Genomic DNA, 20,822 nt, shown 5'->3' with positions numbered 1-20,822 from the left:
CAACAGTGCTTGACAAATACTGGTTGACCAAGCAAGTTTTGCAAGAGCTGAAATAAGCATGTCTTTTTCTTTCCTTTTTTCCTCCCCATTTTTATGAGGTTAAGTCTCTCAGGCTATGGAATGCTTGATCCCATCTTAAGGGGAAATAGTTTCAATATTTTTTTTAAAGATTTTTGTTTTTGATGTGGACCACGTTTAAAGTCTTTACTGAATTTGTTACAATACTGCTTCTGTTTTCTGTTTTAGTTTTTTGGCCGTGAGACATGTGGGATCTTAGTTCCCCGACCAGGGATTGAACCCGCACCCCCTGCATTGGAAGGTGAAGTCTTAACCACTGGACGGCCAGGTAAGTCCCTATTTTCAATATTTTAATTTGCTGATTATCTTGGGCTATTCTTAACTCTGCTATCCCTCTTCTTTTCCCTTACTGTTTTCAGTAGTCAGGTGGCATGAGAGACAAAAGGACCTCCCAGATGAGTGTAGTTAGAAAACTTGCTGTGAGAGAGAAGTGGGCACCCAGGTAATTGAGTGGGGAGAACCTGGGGCTGGAGGTTCAACCAATATGCCCTCATGGTTGCCCCTGAACCAACCTCTGGGTTACCTGGGGTGTAAAATGAAGGCGCTGGCCTCTGGGGTCCTTTGCAGCTCGAAGGGTGTGGGAGTTGATGATCTTAATGTCTACGTGTGGCGGGTTCAAGGGGGGCAAGTGTCATCTTGAAGATAGAGGCAGATGGGTGAGGAATGAGGCACCAGCAGAGAAAGGGGGGGCAGGGCCGGCTGTGTGTGTGTGTGACCTGCTCTGTGACACAGGCCCCTACTGCACGCAGGAGGACCCCTGCTTGGTTTACTTTAAGTTCTGCTTTGGCCATCCTGAAAATTTTTAATAGTTTTTGAAAAAGGGACCTCACATTTTCATTTTGTACTGGGCCCTGCAAATTATGGGTTGTGGTCCTGGGTAGGGAAAAGGATGGAGGCAGAGGCACAGAAGACAAGAGAGATGTGGCATCGAGGGGAGAAAGAGCAGAATGTGAAAAGAAAGGGGCATGGTATCCCCCCATCTAGAGGCTGCCACCCAGGTGTTGAGTCCCCAGAGTCCCCCACCAAATGCTCCACCAGTAACCTGAATCCTGGGGTCCCTTTCAGCCTCCTTCATGTATCCCATAGCCCCTAATCAGCCATACTTTCCAGTATCTACTGTTCTCCCCCTTCACAGAAAATTATTGTCAGGCAGCCTTTGTTAAGAGTAGTCATTTTTTGGGCTTCCCTGGTGGTGCAGTGGTTGAGAGTCTGCCTGCCGATGCAGGGGACACGGATTCGTGCCCCGGTCTGGGGAAGATCCCACATGCCGCGGAGCGGCTGGGCCCGTGAGCCATGGCCGCTGAGCCTGCGCGTCCGGAGCCTGTGCTCCGCAACGGGAGAGGCCACAACAGTGAGAGGCCTGCGTACCGCAAACAAAACAAGACAAAACAAAACAAACTCAAATTAAATGACGACCATTTAAAAAAATAAAAAAGAGTAGTCATTTTTTTTTCCTGTGAATTCAGCAGAATTTGCACCTTAATCCACTAAATATTTTGAGGTATAAGCTTATGTCTACTTTGCCTGCCTGACACTTATGCTCAGGCCTGAAGAATCGGGAAGTTAGAAAACATCTATCAAGTGTGTGCACCTTGGCTGAAGGCAGAGAAGCCACGCCTACCTGCTCAGGTGTTCTTTGTCTCACCAGGCACAAGATAGCCGGGAGAGAATCCAAAGGCGTGCTTTCAAGAGTTTGTGGCAGCTCGCTCTTTGCAGAGGGAGTGAAGCTATGCAGGCTGGGTGACAGCAGCGTGGAAGTTAAAGTAGGCCTGGAAAGACACAAAATCTGATCTCTAAATTTAATCAGTCATTTTTTTACAGAATCCCAGACATTTAAATCTCACAGCTGAATTTCCAGATTACCTGCGGGCATTGCAAAGAATTGAGGGGTAAGGTACCATGAGGTATTATTAATTTACAAATAAGTATTATTTACTTACCTTCAACAACATGCCAGGTGCTGTGATAGGAGCTTTAAGTAGTTTTTTGCATATAATCCTCATAACAACCCAGTGTGGTAAGTCGTTACTGGTTTTATTTTACAGATTTTAATCTCAAATACAGAGATTAAAAATATGTATTAGGTCTCAATAGTAGAATCAATATACAGAGAGCTTTCTGAAGGCAGGGAAGGTGGTCCTTAAGGGATATGGAAATAGCTATATTCCCATTTATTTGATTCATTCCTAGACAAGTAAAATGACTTATTCGAGTCTTCAAGGTCCTACTCTGGCCATCGAGTTTCCTCTGACCTTATGTCTGGGAGTCGGGGCCCTGGGGGTAAGACTTCTTAGACCTCCCACGTTAGACTTCTCAGATTTCCCCCATTTGAGACTTCCCATCTCCCAAAGGAACGGGTGGAGCAAGATGGTCTGTAATGGGAAATCTCTCTTACCTCTCTTTCCTCATTAGCCTCTAACAGAAATTCAGTATTTCCTTCAATTACAAATACAGGCCACAAACCACAGTTTTATTAGCAGTATCTGAGACTTAAAAAAAATTTTTTTGTATACATCGTGTAATTAATTTATTTATTTTAAAATTATTAATTTATTTATTTTTGGCTGCGTTGGATCTTCATTGCTGCGCGTGGGCTTTCTCTAGTTGCGGTGAGCGGGGGCTACTCTTTGTTGTGGTGCGCGGGCTTCTCATTGCGGTGACTTCTCTTCTTGCAGAGCACGGACTCTAGGTGCGCGGGCTTCAGTAGTTGTGTCGCGTGGGCTCAGTGGTTGTGGCTCGCGGGCTCTAGAGCGCAGGCTCAGTAGTTGTGGCGCACAGGCTTAGTTGCTCCACGGCATGTGGGATCTTCCTGGACCAGGGCTCGAACATGTGTCTCCTGCATTGGCAGGTGGATGCTTAAGCACTGTGCCACCAGGGAAGCCCCTCTTCTAACCATTTTTTAAATGTACAATTCAGTGACATTAATTACATTCACACTGTTGTACAACTATCACCAGGTTTTAAAAATATTTTGTTAGCTATATATATATTTTTATAAATTTATTTATTTTATTTGTGGTTGCGTTGGGTCTTCGTTGCTGCACGTGGGCTTTCTCTAGTTGCGGCGAGTGGGGGCTACTCTTCGTTGTGGTGCGCGGGCTTCTCATTGCGGTGGCTTCTCTTGTTGGGAGCACGGGCTCTAGGCGTGCGGGCTTCAGTAGTTGTGGCTCGCGGGCTCTAGGCACACAGGCTTCAGTAGTTGTGGCTCATGGGCCTAGTTGCTCCATGGCATGTGGGATCTTCCCAGACCAGGGCTCGAACCCATGTCCTCTGCATTGACAGATGTATTCTTAACCACTGCTCCACCAGGGAAGCCCTGTTAGCTATATTTTAATGTAATAGGTTTCCTTGTGATTGTCTTTGTTTTATACGCTTAAAAGCATTCATCTCGGAAGGAGTTAATATGGTTCATCAGACATCTAAAGGGCTCTGGGACACAAAAAAGTTAAAAATCCCCAATCTATAGGCTCTTTCCACTTTTAACATCCTATGACTAAAAGAATCTAAATCAATCCAGCTTTCTTTTAATAAATGGGGATTATAATGTTTCTCTGCCCTATCTACCCTTGGGTATTGCCACTTAATGCGCTTTTTGTCGGTGCTGTAGGGTACGCAGCAGGCAGGCAAGCCCCAGCACTGCCCTCCGCACAGCATTAGTATTCCTGGACAGTCTTCAGCATGTGAAGACCCTTGGAGGTTCAGGACTTGGGGTCATCCAGGAGCCCTGTCTCTGAAAGCCTCCAGTGAATGTGGCTGTCAGGAAGCGTTCTCCGCTTCACTTCTGTGCCAGAATCAGGCCAGGGAACCATAGACCAGTAGGTATTTGCTTCCCCTGGGCCATTCTCAGGATGGGCCGCATTAGCTGGTGAGTGTGAATCACCCAGCAAGTGATGAAAGACATTTGATATAGTTGGGAAGATACCCATTTATTCAGTTCATTCCTTTGTTCAATCATCTGTTCAGTCATTGAATAAAAATTTACTGAGTGCTTATGTATGTGCCAGGATACTTTAGTGAAAAAAGAAAAAAAAGGCCATAGGTTTTGCCCTTATGGAGCTTACATTCTAGTAGAGAGGAGGGAAGGGATAGACAATAACCAAAATAAAAAAAGTGCACTATATAGCATATGATGACGATGAATTCTGATAAAAAATGAAGTAGGGAAGTGCTGTTGGGGATAGGTTGTAATAATTCCTACCAATGGGAAGTGGGTTGACTGAGGAGGAAGTACACCGTGGGTCGCAGAGACCCTTCTGCTGCCTTCCCTTTTGGGATATGCCTGCCAGCAGAGAACATTTGTTCCCACTTGTTTTCAGCCACGTGTAAACCTTAAAGGCCCAGTGGTGTGGGGAGCACTCCCTGAGGGGATCCAGCGTCCTCTGTGACTTGACTGGATGAGTCTCCAGGGGGACTGGGGATCCTACATCTAGAGCCAGATTCTCTATATTAGCTTTGTCAGTTTTCTTATTTTTAAAAATTAAAAAAAAGTATTTATTTAGGGCTTCCGTGGTGGCACAGTGGTTGAGAGTCTGCCTACCGATGCAGGGGACACGGGTTCGTGCCCCGGTCCGGGAAGATCCCACATGCCGCGGAGCGGCTGCGCCCGTGAGCCATGGCCGCTGAACCTGCGCGTCCGGAGCCTGTGCTCTGCAACGGGAGAGGCCACAACAGTGAGAGGCCCGCGTACCGCAAAAAAAAAAAAAAAAAAAAGTATTTATTTATTTGGCTGCGCCGGGTCTTAGCTGTGGCACACGGGATCTTTGTTGCAGCATGCGGAATTTTTTTTTTCAGTTGTGTCATGTTGGATATTCAGTTGCGGCATGTGGGATCTACATCTCTGATCAGGGATCGAACCTGGGCCCCCTGCATAGGCTGCGCAGAGTCTTAGCCACTGGACCACCAGGGAAGTCCCTGCCAGTTTTAAAAGTGATGTTTTGGTCTCCACATGCGGATCCTTTAATTTCTTCGTTGTTTTAGAACATAGGCAGGGAAACGGGATGCTATTTGTTGGTGTTCCAATCAACTCCCCCAGTGTTTTCGTATTTGGGTTTTTGATGCATTTCTTCCCTTCTGAATGTGAGTCCTCCAGGGCAGGAAGGATATTGGCCTTTTCCTCTGCCTGGGATATCCCTACTGTGCCTAGGATAGTACTTGGCACAAAGAATGTACTCCATAAATCTTTATTTACTAGATAAGTTTCATGTAAAGTACAGTAGCCATTGAGTTTTGGTTGTGGATTCATCGGAAGCTTACTGTGCTATAGGTCAAATGAACTGAAAGGGCAAAGGCATTTTTTGTCTGAAGCTGCCCCTATTAACCCATAACTTATTTAAAGGGATAATAATACTTTCCATGGAACATATATTTAACACAAACCCTTAGACATTATGAAATCTTTTCTAAAAAGCAGGATATTAGGTGATCTTTTTTTCACACAACTCATGTTAACTTGACAGCTCCCACAATTAACATTGTAATTCACTTGTGAAGCCCAAGGTGAGTCAGTATTTAAGGTTTCTACCATCACAGCATTGAGTATAGCCTGGAATGTAAAATAGTACATGAGATATTTCAAGAGCTTCAGATATTTGACAACCAATTATGTAGCAGACATGATGCAACTACTGTATACACACAAAATACATTGTGCTGGACACGGGCTTACACAGAGATAAATAACATACACCCTCAACCAGTGAGCTCCTAGGGGCTAGGGTTATGAAATAATGTTAGGGCTTATATGTACCTAGCACTATCTTAAAGGCTTTTTTTTTTTTAACACATTTAATACAACAACCTGGTAATTTAGCTGCTATAACATTCCCCACATTTTTATTGAACATGTAGCAAGCAGCCTTGGGAGATATACTGTCTCCCTTTGGAGCAAAGAGCAGTTTCCCTGAACTCAGGGTTCCTCTCCTGTAACCACACTGCGTGTGCAGGTTTTTGCATCTCCCTGTGGGAACCGGGGCTCAAGGAACCAGTGTAATACATACTGATTCTCTGGCTACTGCAGTTGTCTTCAGTAATAGACTGTCATTTGTTTCTGACCCAGGAGTTTCGTGTATTCTGCTGGCATCTATGAAAGTATGGCAGGCTAACTTGCTAGTTTGCAAGTAGGGCAACATCTCAGACCTTTCCCAGTTCTTGATGTTCACGAAGGGGGAAATGGAAAGACAGATGGTTCAAGAACTTGCCCAAAGTCACTCTGCCAGTAAGTGGAGGAGGTGGGATCCAGACTCTTGCCGTCTAGGGTAGCCGATGAGCTTACTTCCAGGCATATGTGGTTTGAGGTGCCTTGGGCCATCTAGCTGGTGCTATATCCAGTAGGTCTTTGATCATACATGGAGGAACCCAGAACGTAGGCTCTCATTTGGGAACCAGTCACATTAATGTTGTTGCCGAGATGATGAAGTGGGGATTGAATGTATGGATTCCTCTAAAATCTTGGTTACGGAGAGACAGAGATAGCTTGAATGCTAGAGAAGGACATAGAGGAAAAAATCACTTATTTATGAATTTTTAATTGGACGCAGACCCGAACATGTAAAAATATTGTTGGAAAAGAACCACTAGCGGGATGAGGTTGAAGGTAGAGGAGAGGAAATTTGGTGGAGTCAGTGCCCTAAGGAAATGGAAACTGATGAAACCCAGATCATACATTTTCCACTGAGGTGGGAAGGAAGGAGGGAAAGATAGGTAAGGTGCTGATAGGTGTGTAGATATCTGGATGGCGTAGGGAGTTGAGGGAGTCCTTCTCTAGAATTGGCTAGATCACTGCTAAGAGGAACGAGGAAGGTATTGGGGTGGGGCTTCAGGAGAACAGTGTAGGTTAGAGCGAGAAACAGCAGGTGGAACTGTCTATAGACCATTGACTCTCCTATGTTTGGCCCAATGCCTTGCACATAGTAGGTGAAATTAAATGAATTGAATTAATGAGTAGACACGTGTAGAGGGATTCTTAGGCAATGTACTGAGGTGCTGGTTGAGGAGACCACCTTTCTGCAGAGGCTAGTTTCTGAGATGCTGAGTTAGATGGAGTTATGGGCAGGGAACAGTCTCCTATTTGGTGACTGCCTGCAGCCGCTAAGTGGGTAGCACCCAGCCCACCTGCTGAGAGATAGCAAGACAGTCAATCCTGGGCCCCAGGCAGGGCCAAAGTGGGGATCAGCTGGGATGGGGAAGGAATAGTACAGCTTGAGTTCTCCCCTTTGACCACTCTGGATGCCAAGAGGTTGAAGCCTGGTCATGTCTGGATTCTAAGCATATTATAGAGCAAACAAGAATTATTTGTCATGATGTGCTCTGAGAATAAATTCAATGATATGACCTCGTTCCAAATGGGATCAGTTTTTATTTTTAATGTATTTATAGACTTGAGGTTCAGGCTTCCAAGGGAATGAGATAAAGGGATAGAGGTCAATAAAGGGGGTGAGAAATACAGCTCAAAATGAGCCAAGGGGCATTCCATTTTAGAAGAAATGTGTCTGTGACCGGCCAGAAAATGAAGATAATGGTTGTAAAGAGAAGACAGTCATGAGAGAAAGATTTTAAGTAACTTTCCATTACTTGGCAATGTTTTTAATTTGGCTACATCTGACACCAAGAGGTGAGGGAGAAAGCCAGCCCATAATTCTAAAACTAAATTAAAACTGCTCCTGAGGCATCTGAAGATTTTGATTTTGGAGAATAATTGGTTTTTGTTTCAGTTCACACAAGTCAGCAGGCAGGGTGAAAAAAGCACGGACCTGCAGCAAAGCATTAACCTTCCAAGCAGTGGGTCTTGGTTTCCATAAGTGCAGTGTAGGAGAAAACTCTACAAACCTTCTGCATCTAAGCTGAAAGGGTGCTGTACAATTTAAATGTTCAGGAACCTCCACCCACACGCATTTAGCAGGTGTCCAAGGATACAGCAGCTCATGGTCTTGACCTGCAGTGAAGGACAGAGTGATAGTATGTCTCAAGAGAGCTATTTATAGGACACTAGTGCATGTCATTTTCTTTAACTATCATCTACTCTTGATGTTTGGGGGCTCTGCCATTTATTTCAACATTAAATTATAGGTTTTTAAAACTAGACCATTGTGCCTGACCATCCAGTGGTTTCCTATTACTCACCTGTCACTGCTTGGGAAAGTCATCTGAGGAAATGTAATGAGATCACTGGGGCAACCCCTTTTCCAGGCTAATTATTCCAGCACTCTGTATTGCATTGTTATTTTTAGTTTACTAACATTAGCTTTTTTTCTTCCTAAGGAGACTTGAGTCCACTCAATTTCCCTAACTGTCAAAGATGCAAATTGCAATTTTATTTATTTTTTCTTATTTCCTCCGAAACTATAACCCTCATGCCCAGCCCCATTTTCTCTTTTCTCTTTTTTTTTTTTTGATTTTCTTACAGAGCAGGGATTAAATCTGATCACTGCAAGATGACATTGCAAGAGCAGGCTGGACACATTTTCAAGTGGCCAGGCTTTTGCAGGGGAAGGCTACTGGGAAGGATGGCTTCCATTCATTCAGTGGGGCAACAGCTCTGAACTCTTCTTCCGGCTCTGGCCCTGACACCTCTCCAATCTATTCTCAGTCCAGCAGCCAGGGTGATCCTGGTAAGACATCAGTGGATCGTAAGAGTCCTCTCCCCCAAACCCTACCCCATCTGTCCCCCCCATTCCCTCCTCTTTTTGCTGTTTTCCCTCCTTCACTCTGCTTCCCCCTGGGACTTTCTTACCGTCCCTCAAACACACCAGGAATGCTCCTGCCTGAGGACTTAGCCCTTGCTATTTCCTCTTCCTAGAATTCCCTTTCCCCAAATTCATATTTTTTTTTCACAAGGAATGTGAATAGTTTTATTTTTGTAAATGTATTAAAAATTCTTTCATTTTATATGGAGCCTAGAATTTGAAAAAGAATAGATACATGTATATGTATAACTGAATCATATTGTTTGCTGTCTCGCACCCTTAAAGTCTTTACTCACCGAGGCCATCCTTGACCATTCTATTCTTATATTGCAAGCCCCTCCTCCAACCCTCACCTGGAAATCCCTCTTTGCTGTCCCTGTGTTCCTTCTCTCCACAGCACTTATCACCAACTATCACTACGTGCATTTCTTTTTTATTTTTTCACGTCTGTTTCTCCCCACCAGCATATAAACTCCAAGAAGACAAAACAGTTTGTGTATTTTGTTTATTGCCGTGTCCCTACCGCTTAGAAGAGAGCCTTGAATGAATCGGTAAGTATGTTACCTAACTAGTGACATGTTTCAGGAAGCCTACTGACATTTTATAAGGTCATCCCTTAACACTGACTGGAATCTCCCTTCTCTTGGTGTGCCGGTGGTATCCTTCCACAAATAGAAACCACAAATGCCCATAACCATCCCAGAAAAGAGTTACAGAAGAAACACAGAAGCACAATGGATTGTTAACGTATGTCTATGTTTCTGAACACTTGGAAAATAGGTCATTCATAGTCTTTCCCATATAGTTAAGAACTCTATTAGCACCATTAGCAAGTTATCGGCAGTGAGTTGGAAGTAAGTCTGTGTGTCATAATCTTTCCCCAAATAAAGGGTACAATTTTAATAGCTCCGAAAGATGTCTTTGACTGAATTTGTTCAACTTGGCTTTATTTTTTGCAGAAGTGATTTCTCTGTATCAGGGATCAATTTTTCAACTCATTCAATATTTATTAAGCAGCTTCTATTCCAAGCAACAATATCATGCACTGTGTTGGAGTTATTTCATTTATGAACTTCTATTAGCAGTCTTGCATTGGGGTATTTGGTTTCTGCTGAGCCAGGCCCTTGGTAAAGGTGTTAATTATTTTCCCTTTTAAGAATCCCCAGGAGGTTACACCTGTTAAAAACAAGACAACAGGCCCCAAATGGAGTTGCTTATGCTAAGCCCCACATCATCAAACTGAGACTTGACTTAATTACAGTTTTAGCTTTCCCAGAAATGGAATCTTTTTATTTTTAAATTTAAAAATTTTTCTCTGCATTGGGTCTTTGTTGCTGCATGCGGGCTTTCTCTAGTTGCAGCGAGTGGGGGCTACTCTTCGTTGTGGCGCACGGGCTTCTCATTGCAGTGGCTTCTCTTGTTGCGGAGCATGGGCTGTAGGCATGTGGGCTTCAGTAGTTGCAGCTTGCGGGCTCAGTAGTTGTGGCATGTGGGCTCAGTAGTTGTGGCTCACGAGCTCTAGAGCGCAGGCTCAGTAACTGTGGCACATAGGCTTAGCTACTCCGCGGCATGTGGGATCTTCCTGGACAGGGATCGAACCTGTGTCCCCTGCATTGGTAGGCGGATTCTTAACCACTGCGCCACCAGGGAAGTCCCCAGAAATGGAATCTTAACCCAGTCCATCAGGAAAGGCCTGATCAGCACGAGTTAGGTAATCTGCCTGATGTTCCCTGCCATTTCCCTAAAGGAAAGTGACCTTACAATAACCAACCTGCTTTTTGGCCTAGTATAATTTTCTTATTCCTGCTCCATTCTGACTATAAAAATCATTTTGTACAGCTCCTAGGAGCTCCTTTCTATCTGCTAGATGGGTTGCTGTCTGATTCATGAATTGTTGAATAAAGCCAATAAAATCTTTAAAGTTTACTCAGTTGAATTTTGTTTTTTAACACACCCTTTGCGAGACGCAGTTCATTCTCCTGGGGAAGGTCTAGCTTTTTGGTAAGTCCCAGTCTTGGTCTCAAAGGTCTGTCTTGCTTCCACCAAATTCCCAAAGAAACCAACAGATAGGATTTCCCCAGAGCAGCTTCTGCTGTTCTGTGTTTATACGCAGTCTTTTGTGGGGATATATATTTTATATATATATATATATATATATATATATATATATAAAATATGTATATATAAAATTCTCTTTTGCACCAGTTTACTCATTGCTCTTTCAGGGACTGATGGGTTCCAACTGTGATTTGCACTCCCTTCTTTTTAATTTATTTTATTGAAATATAGTTGATTTGCAATGTTGTGTTAATTTCTACTGTACAGCAAAGTGATTCAGTTATACATATATATACACATTCTTTTTCATATATTTTCCATTATGATTTATCACAGGATATTGAATATAGTTCCCTGTGCTATACAGATGGACATTGTTGTTTATCCATCCTGTATATAATAGTTTACATCTGCTAATCCCAAGCTCTCAATCCATCCCTCCCACACCCCCTGCACTCCCATCTTTTATTTAAAAATTTTATTTATTTATTTATTTAGGCTGCATTGGGTCTTCGTTGCTGCACACGGGTTTTCTCTAGTTGCGATGAGCGGAGCTACTCTTCGTTGTGGTGTGCGGGCTTCTCATTGTGGTGGCTTCTCTTGCTGTGGAGCACGGGCTCTAGGCACACAGGCTTCAGTAGTTGTGGTGCAAGGGCTTAGTTGCTCCGTGGCATGTGGGATCTTCCCGGGCCAGGGATCGAACCTGTGTCCCCTGCATTGACAGGCGGATTTTTTATTTTTAACATCTTTATTGGAGTGTAATTGCTTTACAATGGTGTGTTAGTTTCTGCTGTATAACAAAGTGAATCAGCTATACATATACATACATCCCCATATCTCCTCCCTCTTGCATCTCCCTCCCACCCTCCATATCCCACCCCTCTAGGTGGTCACAAAGCACCGAGCTGATCTCCCTGTGCTATGTGGCTGCTTCCCACTAGCTATCTATTTTACGTTTGGTAGTGTATATATGTCCATGCCACTCTCTCACTTCGTCCCAGCTTACCCTTCCCCCTACCCGTGTCCTCAAGTCCATTCACTATGTCTGTGTCTTTATTCCTGTCCTGGCCCTAGGTTCTTCAGAACCACTTTATTTTATTTTTTATTTTTTTTAGATTCCATATATATATGTCAGCATACGGTATTTGTTTTTCTCTTTCTGACTTACTTCACTCTGTATGACAGACTCTAGGTCCATCCATCTCACTACAAATAACTCAGTTTTGTTTCTTTTTATGGCTGAGTAATATTCCATTGTATATATGTGCAACATCTTCTTTACCCATTCATCTGTCAATGGACACTTAGGTTGCTTCCATGTCCTGGCTATTGTAAATAGAGCTGCAATGAACATTGTGGTACATGACGTTTTTTGAATTATGGTTTCTCAGGGTATATGCCCAGTAGTGGGATTGCTGGGTTGTATGGTAGTTCTATTTTTAGTTTTTTGAGGAAACTCCATACTGTTCTGCATAGTGGCTGTATCACTTTACATTCCCACCAACAGTGAAAGAGGGTTCCCTTTTCTCCATACCCTCTCCAGCATTTATTGTTTGTGGATTTTTTGATGATGGGGCAGGCGGATTCTTAATCACTGTGCCACCAGGGAAGTCCCTCCCTTCTTAAACATAATCAACATATATTCAGTTTCATTCATTCATTGTAGTATAGTAGTTAAGCATGTGGGCTTTGGTGTGCCAAGTACAATTTCCAGAACATTGAAAATCTAACTCTCATACAAGTATAGAATGAACATGTGCCACACATTTAATTAACTAATTAATTAGGGAAGTAGCAGGATGGTAAACCTGGTTCAAAGGATTACCGTTGGGACAGAAGTATTTACAGTCATTGAAAGAAAGAATGCTGGAATGAGACTGCTGTATTAGATGCAAAATGAGCTAATCTCCTAGAGAACAATACAGCTGTAACCTCTGGAGTTATCTTTTTCACTAGAGAGAAGCTCACTTGCCCTGCTATAGGTCAAGAATCATTTGAATCACCCTCAGCTTTCTACAAGTTAATATCTACTCTTACAAAGTTGTAGACTATCCTAATCAATAGTAAAGAGCGAGTCATTAGGGTGAACCCCCTAGAGACTAGGATAATTCTGGAGTGGCTCTGTAATGGTCCAGCATGACATTGAAAAGATGGGCAGCCATCCTTTGTGTGTTTCCAAGTTTTGGATATTTTTGTCTTCACAGTTAGTTAGGCTGCCTGGATTCAAATCCTAGTTCCCATTTCCACTAGCTGTGACCTTGTCCAAGTTATTTAACTTCTCTAAGTCTCAAGTTTCCTCATCCGTAAAGTAGGGATAACAATAGCTTCTACCCCATTAGGTTATTGTGAGGTGTCAATGAGCTGATCTGTTTGAGGACAATAGAATAGAATAGAATATAGTAAGTGCTCAATAAGGCTTAGCTACTATTATTTATATGGGCACTAGGCTGAGCTGCAGGTAATCAGGGCTTGTGTCCTCTATGTCCTGGCCTTATAAGGGAGAGAACTGTGACCCTAAGGCTATCACAGATTTGGTTGTAGCGGTCAGAAGGAGTTCATGTCATTTAGGAGTTTCAGGGAACTGTCAGCTCCAGCCTGTGGTCAGAGTGGCTATTGGCAGTCCAGAGCAAAGCCTTGGTGGAGGCAAAGATGGGGGCCCATGTGAGAGAAATAAGAGGTGGAACAAACAGAAAAGGAGAGCTGAGGGCCTGGTATTACTCACAAGTGGGGCTACTGAGCTAGTAGACATCTGAGTTTTACTTTCCTCCTTTACCTTCTTCCTGTTGAAGTCTCCATTGCATGTACTAGGTACTCTTCTCGTACTTTTCTACTCTTCAAAGTTGAATATGATATAGTCCCTACCCTTAAGGAGTTCATAGACAAGCTGAGGAACCCAATGTGACCAACTGTTACAGTATGTATACAAAGTACCTGCCTCACATGAGAGATGTGTCTGCAGAAGGAAGGCTTTTTACTTCCTCAAGTTGTTCCGTCAGGTGGCCTGGACCACAGAAGGGTGGCAGTGGAGTTTATGAATGTATTAGCAGAGCTCTAGCAATTGAGGGGTATTATGGGTTGAGTTGTGTACCCCCAAGACATATGTTGAAGTTCTAACCCCCAGGACCTCAGAATGACCTTATTTGGAAATAGGTTCTTAGAAGATGTAATTAGTTAAATTAAGATGAGGTCATACTGCAGTAGCATGGGCCCCTAATCTAACATGACTGGTGTCCTTATAAGAAGAGAAAAATTTGGACACAGACATGCATAGAGGGAAGATGATTCAAAGGCACATAGGAAGACAACCTGTGAAGATGGAGGCGTTGGTTGGAGCTATGCAGCCACGAGCCAAGGAATGCCTGGGGCTAACAGAAGCTGAAAGAAGCCAGGAAGGGTCCGCTCCCAGAGGCTTTGGAAGGAACATGACCCTGCTGACACCTTGATTTCTGACGTCTAGCCTTCAGAACTGTGAAAGACTACATTTCTGTTGTCCTAAGCCACCCAGATTGTGGTATCTTGTTACATCAGCCCTAGGAAACTAAACAGCTTTTTTTGGAGGTGATGTTATTTATAATTGCCTCAAAGTTTGCATTAAAAAATCATAGAATAGGTAAACATTGATATAAGATTTATAAAGCACAACAGACATACTCATTTCTAGAATGGTTTGGTCAAAGAGGAAGATCCATGAGACCAAAATGACAAAGAACACGAGGTAACATTCACTGAAGGCTTGTGATGCCCACACTCTTCTAAGTGCTATATACAGATTAATTAATTTACCTTTTTAACAACTCCTGTGAACTAGGTATTATTATTATCTCTGTTACAGATGAGGAAACTGAGGTATGGAGAGACTAAGTAATTTGCCCAAGGTCACAGTTCATAAGTAACAGGACTGGGATTTAAAACCAAGCCGTCTGGTTCTGGAGCTTATGCTCTTGACTGTGGCAGTGCTGGAGTCCTTTACTGGACTTCAGGGATGGGGGAAGGGACGTAAAGTCACCAGCAGCATTCCACTGCCCACTACCCTCATAGTCACAGCTGTTCCTTCCTGAGTGGCTGCCCTCAAACACTCTCCCTCCAAATGCCTCCTGGAGCTACCTCTTCTTTTCTTTTTCTTCAACGGATTTAAAAAATGAGATGAAATTCACAAAACATAAAATTAAGCATCTTAAAGTGAATTCAGTGGTATTTAATAAATTCACAATATTATGCAACCACTACTTCTATCTGGTTCTGAAACATTTTCATCCTCCCCAAACCCGGTACCCAAGAGGTGGCCACTCCCCACTCTCCCCTCACCCTGGTCCTGGCACTCACCAATCTTCTTTCTATCTCTACGGATTCACCGATTCTGGACATTTCATATAAATGGAATCTTAAAATATGTGGCCTTTTGTGTCTGGTTTCTTTCTACTGGCATAATGTTTTCGAGGTTCACCCAGCATGTATCCACACATCCCATTGTATGTATGTACTGCAATCTATTTATCCATTCATCTGTTGATGGACATTTTAGGTTGTTTTTAACCTTCAGCTATTGTGAATACTGCTGCTATGAACGTGAATGTACACGGTTTGTTTGAGTATCTGTTTTCAATTTTTGGGGGTCTATACCTAGGAGTGCAATTGCTGGGTCATATATTATTTCTATGCTTAGCTTTTTGACCAAGTGTCTCTTCTTGTTTCTCATTTTTCCGTGCTGATTCCTCATTACAAAACCCTACATGTAGTGTGGGGAAGCTGAAAATCCCACAATAGGCCAAAGAGTAAGGTCAGGATTAAGGAAAGGCTAGGAACACGCCCACATTAATCATCCTTTATTTCATCTGTCACGCTTATTATGTGGGACTGTTTTCAAGTTTTGGGAAAACAGACTAAAAGTTTGCTCTTTAATATCGAATCATAGAACTTTCAGGCTGGAAGAGACCATAGAGATTTTCCAATTTGGTGAATTTTCAAACTTTCCATGGCTGACTTCTCTCACGCCTCATGGGGAGGGCCCTGGGTTCCTCCCATCTCCCATCCACCCCTTAACCATACTGGTTAGTTTTTATTTCTCTTACATTTTGGATTTCTGAGTAAGATTTCACATGAAGAGCAGAGGGATAATATTTTAAAATCTAAGTTGTTTTTCGTTTCTGGTGTTTCTTTATATCCCTGGGTCCTTGACCCATTCAGTGAGCTTGACTTTCTGTGTTCATTGCCTTAGGAGAAGATGATTCAGAGAAAACAGAGGGACAAAGAATGGAAAGCATTCTTTGGTTGTAAATTTCAAAAGCCTGGGCTTCCAAAAGGGCAGATTTCTGTGTGTAGAACAGAGGTTTGGGAAATGAGGAAAGGCAAAGATTCCTGCCTGAGGAAGGACTCAGATCTGGGAGAGGGGGAAGAGGGGTGTAGTGAATTGTGGGAGGTCCCAGGGTGAGGGACCAGACTCTGATAGGTGCAGAGTCAGTCAGCATCTAGTGACTGCCAGGCTCCCCTGGCACATAAGCATTGATCAATGGCTCACCTGTGTTAGGTATCAAAGGAACCAAGTCTCCACTGGAGTGAGCACTGTGTCCTCCATAAGGAGGAGCTTCGATAATGGATTTCTTGGTGTCTGGCAAGGACTCCCTTTTAGACAAACATGTGCATATCATCCAATGACGAGCACGAGGACCTCCATCTATGTCCCAATACTTTCTCATCCCTGTGGCATATGCGGCTAGCAGCCTATTCAATTTCCATGCACCTCTTTTTCCTTGCTGCTCTATTTCCAGTTTGGTTTGGGGGGCAATGTGCCCATCAAAAAATTCCCAGGCCTTCCCTGGTGGCACAGTGGTTGAGAGTCCGCCTGCCAATTCAGGGGACACGGGTTCGTGCCCCGGTCCGGGAAGATCCCACATGCCGCGGAGCGGCTGGGCCCGTGAGCCATGGCCGCTGAGCCTGCGCGTCCAGAGCCTGTGCTCCGCAGTGGGAGAGGCCACAACAGTGAGACGCCCGCGTACCGCAAAAAAAAAAAAAAAAAAAAAAAATTCCCAGGCTTCCTTCAATGTCATGCGGATAGTTGTGGCCAATGAGATGTGAATGAAGCCTTCCATATTCCACTGGATGAGGCTTCCAGGAAAGCTATAGCTTTCCTAATAGAAATGGACAGACTCAGCTGGCATGGGCTCTTTGCCCTCTCCTGTCCCTCCTTTTCCTGCCAGACATGGAGACATGATGCCCAGAGAGGCTACAGACACTTTGTGACCCCTTGCTGAGGATGGCAGAACAGAGATGTAGAAGGAGCCTGGTCCTTGAGCAGCTGCATTTGAGCTGGGCACCTGCTACTCAGTTTCCTTGTTACATGAGAGAAATAAATCCCTCACCTAATCTACTGTTTAGCTCCTGAAACAGGTAACTGAGCACACTTGGGCCCCATGACTCTGACTTTATGTGGACAGCTCCAGTGGGAACACCTGTGCCACATGCATGAGCCCCATCCCATGACTGATGGGGGTCATGGTTCTGGAGACCTGGAGAAGTGGTACGGTGTGGAAGGGAAAACCCCCTGAACTTGGGAGAATCCAAATGGAACCCATTTGCCATCTCCCTAGAGCCAGGACATTGATAGACTTCCCCCTTCCATTACAGAAGAACAGGTTCACTTAAAAAGAAAAAGTAAAATCCTCTGTTCCAGTCTAGCCCTCTCTCATTTTATGAGGGAAGAGAATGAAGTTTAGGGGCAGGAATTGACTTGCCCAGGATCCCACAGGTGGCTAATGGGTATTGGAAGGTAGGTCTCTCCCACACCCATCCTTTTCCCACCAACAGAGTGGTTCCAGTGCTAAGTTCCTTTATATTTTGTTTTGTTTTCTACTAAGGCGATCAGCTGAATATCTGGTGTGCCAAATTAGTGAAATTTGAGGGCTTTTGAATGAAAGTAAACAAGGATTAAGTAAATCGAATAATTTACAAGAGATCCAGATGGTAATTAAAAGGATTAAGCGTGGTATTTCTAAATGACAAATAGTTCTCTTAATTATTAATTGCCAAATTAAATGCAACAGCCTCATATGTTCTCATATTCTGATTTATTCATCAATGTACTTAAGAGAAGTGGAAAACATAAATTAACCGTACGTAAATTTCTATATTCATGAGCAGATGCAACAAGACAGGTCCCACTAGTGCAAAAGGGCTACAGCTGACATAGAACTCCAGTTCGGGGCAGTGTTGATCCCATGTGACTCTCTGCCGCTAAGAAATGGTGTCGTGATCTGGAAAGCTAGAGCTGAAGATACAGTGCTTTCCCATGGAGTACAGTTTATGGACAATTGGTTGAGAAAACAACCATGAAAGCTTTGAGACTAGCCCTTGGTAGGTCTTCAATATCTGAGCGTTTTATAGGGAACTCCCTGAGGGAGTGCCTTTGGATTTTGGTAGAGTACCCTCTGGTGGCCAAATATTTTCCTGCAGGTTTTTCCACAGGAAAACTAAAACAAAACTGTATGATGAGAGTAATTTTGGAACCACCGTTTTTGTGGTGATTCTGTACCTCTTTTAGGAAAGCATTCCACTGCTTCAGATATTTTATGTTCAACAAAATTTTGCTAAGTCTCAACCTGGATTGCCTTTGATGCTGTTTCAATTCTCTACTTGGTTTTTCTTCAGTTGAAGAATGTAATGATGCTTCTCCAAGCCCCTGAAATGCACACTTTCAAATTCTGCATTTAAAGACCAATTTAGTGGACCAAATGGAAGGAAGGAAACAACTTCTCCTACCTGCAGTCAGTATAAAAGGAAAACTTGCTACCATTCTTGACTTGTGGTCAAGTTTTATTTTCTGGGTTAATTTAATCTAAAAATGATTTTCAATGTATGTGAGAGTACTTGGAAAACTGTCAAGTTCTGCACATATGTAAGTCTTATCTGCATCTCTGTCGTCTGTCTCAAGAGGCTAGGAAACAGGACTTCCCTGGTGGCACAGTGGTTAAGAATCCACCTGCCAATTCACGGGACATGGGTTCGAACCCTGGTCTGGTAAGATCCCACATGCCGCGGAGCAACTAAGCCCGTATGCCACAACTACTGAGCCTGCGCCCTAGAGCCCGTGAGCCACAACTACTGATGCCCATGTGCCACGACTACTGAAGCCTGCACGCCTAAAGCCCGTGCTCTGCGACAAAGAGAAACCACTGTAATGAGAAGTCCGCGCACCACAACAGAGTAGCCCCCCGCTCTCCACTAGAGAAAGCCTGCGTACAGCAACAAAGACCCAACACAGCCAAAAATAAATAAATAAACAAATAAATAAATAGACTAGAAAACAGTCACCGAGCTCAATTGTAAAGGCAGAGAATCCTCAGCCAGAAGGATGGCAGATCATTCTTTCATTCCCTCCGCAAACATTTATTAAGCACATGCAGTTAGCAAACACAAAGAAGTTCTTAAAGAGCAGGTAGTCTAGTGAGGAGAGAGAAACATCACCAAATAGTTACTGTGAATGAGTGCTTTTATAAGACAAATTCCCTTAACGTTAACCATAACACAGAACCACTTTTAACCCATAGAATTTGGACATACTGTCTAAAGACATACACCACCTGGTAACAATTATACATGTATATCACATAAAGGAAAAAGAACTCACATCTGTTAATCATGGAATAATTCATTGGTTCAGATCATACCTTAACATTTCCTTTTATTCTGCCATTTTCTGAAATAAAAAAGAATACAGACATATCAAAAAATGAAAGAAAGAAAGAAGGAAAGCAAGAAAAGGGGAAAGTTTTCGTGGCAAGCTCAGTGTCTGGCACACGGTAGAGACTCAACAAATATTTGAGAAATGAACAAATATATTACTAACAAGATGGGCGAAGGGACTGTTTTGAGTGGCTTCTGTAGCTGGTGGCCACAGAAGGAGACTGGGCCACATCTGTGACCAGGAGCCCTTTGGAGGAAAGGTTTTGCTTCTTGTCTCTCAGGGTGATGGATGAAAAGAGTGACCAGTGGTCCTTGGACAGGGGCTCCTCTGCTGAGCCAGGGACAAAGTTCACACGCTCTACACGCAAACTCACACACCTGTCTTTTCCCATTGATCTCATATGATAAGCTCACAGTTTCCCTGGCTGGGTGCAATGTGCAGCTGAGAAACGATGGCTCCTTCTGGGGTGAGGGTGTAGCTCCTGTGTTGCTCTTTCCCTGCTAATTTACACAGACCAGGTCCATAGTCCCTTATTCAAAACCCCTGGGTCTGCCTCTGTTTTGGCCTTCAGCTGCTGTGGGTTTTAGAAAAGTAAAGCAGTGCACATGTTATATATAATTTAAAGCCCTCAGCACAGTCTGGGGAAATACCCCTTGACCTAACACATTAATATTTGTGCAGAAAAATATGACCATTCATACTCAGCAGGATCGATAAAAAATGTACAGAGCCTCATCCGTGTCAGGTCAGGTTTTGCCAGCAAATAGACTTTGATGACAAAAAAAAAAAGAAAAGAAAAAAGAAAAAATTTTCAGAGTTTTTTGCGTTTCAGAAATGTGAATAAGGTTGTGGGCCTGTGTTCGGTCTTTCTAAAAGTGCCACCTTCCAAAGGTTCATTATTCATTTTACCGCAGAAGCACATACATGTAGCGCTTCAAGCTCTTCTCGGTAATTTCACGTTCTGACGTGTTCATTCCACATGCCCATCCTCTCCACATAGCCTAACACATAATGGGTGCTTAGTGAGTTTTTGTTAACTAAGCAAACAACAGTCTTGCAAGATAAAAGTTATGATAACAGTAGTTTACGGCTGATAAAACCAAGCCCCAGGAGGTTGAGGGGCTGGGCCTAGGGTGACTGGCGTCTTGAACCCCTTGTGCTTTGTCCTCACATCCCTGCTGGTTTGCACACAATGGGCCTGAGGGGTTGTAAATACACCCAGGTTTTAAAAGGAAAAGAAGCTGGGTCTGAAGCCGGGGTTCTCGGCAGGGGGCGATTCTGTCTCCGCTCCTGGGGGCTGGGTGGGGGAGGATTTAGCAATGTCTGGA

General features: G+C 43.5%; 1 long non-coding RNA gene across 2 annotated transcripts in view; it reads left to right on the top strand.

Annotated features, from left to right (window-relative positions):
* Positions 1–20,822, top strand: part of LOC115856575 (uncharacterized) — a 367,268-nt gene that overhangs the window by 35,691 nt on the left and 310,755 nt on the right. For both annotated transcript variants that reach the window (XR_009559664.1, XR_009559663.1), the window contains exon 2: positions 247–346. This is a non-coding gene — a long non-coding RNA (uncharacterized lncRNA). The remainder of the gene's footprint in view (positions 1–246; positions 347–20,822) is intronic.

Source organism: Globicephala melas, chromosome 17, assembly GCF_963455315.2.
Source record: "Globicephala melas chromosome 17, mGloMel1.2, whole genome shotgun sequence".
Lineage (NCBI taxonomy): Eukaryota > Metazoa > Chordata > Mammalia > Artiodactyla > Delphinidae > Globicephala > Globicephala melas.
The sequence above is the reverse complement of the archived record's forward strand: the minus strand, read 5'-3'. Positions and strand labels throughout refer to the sequence as shown.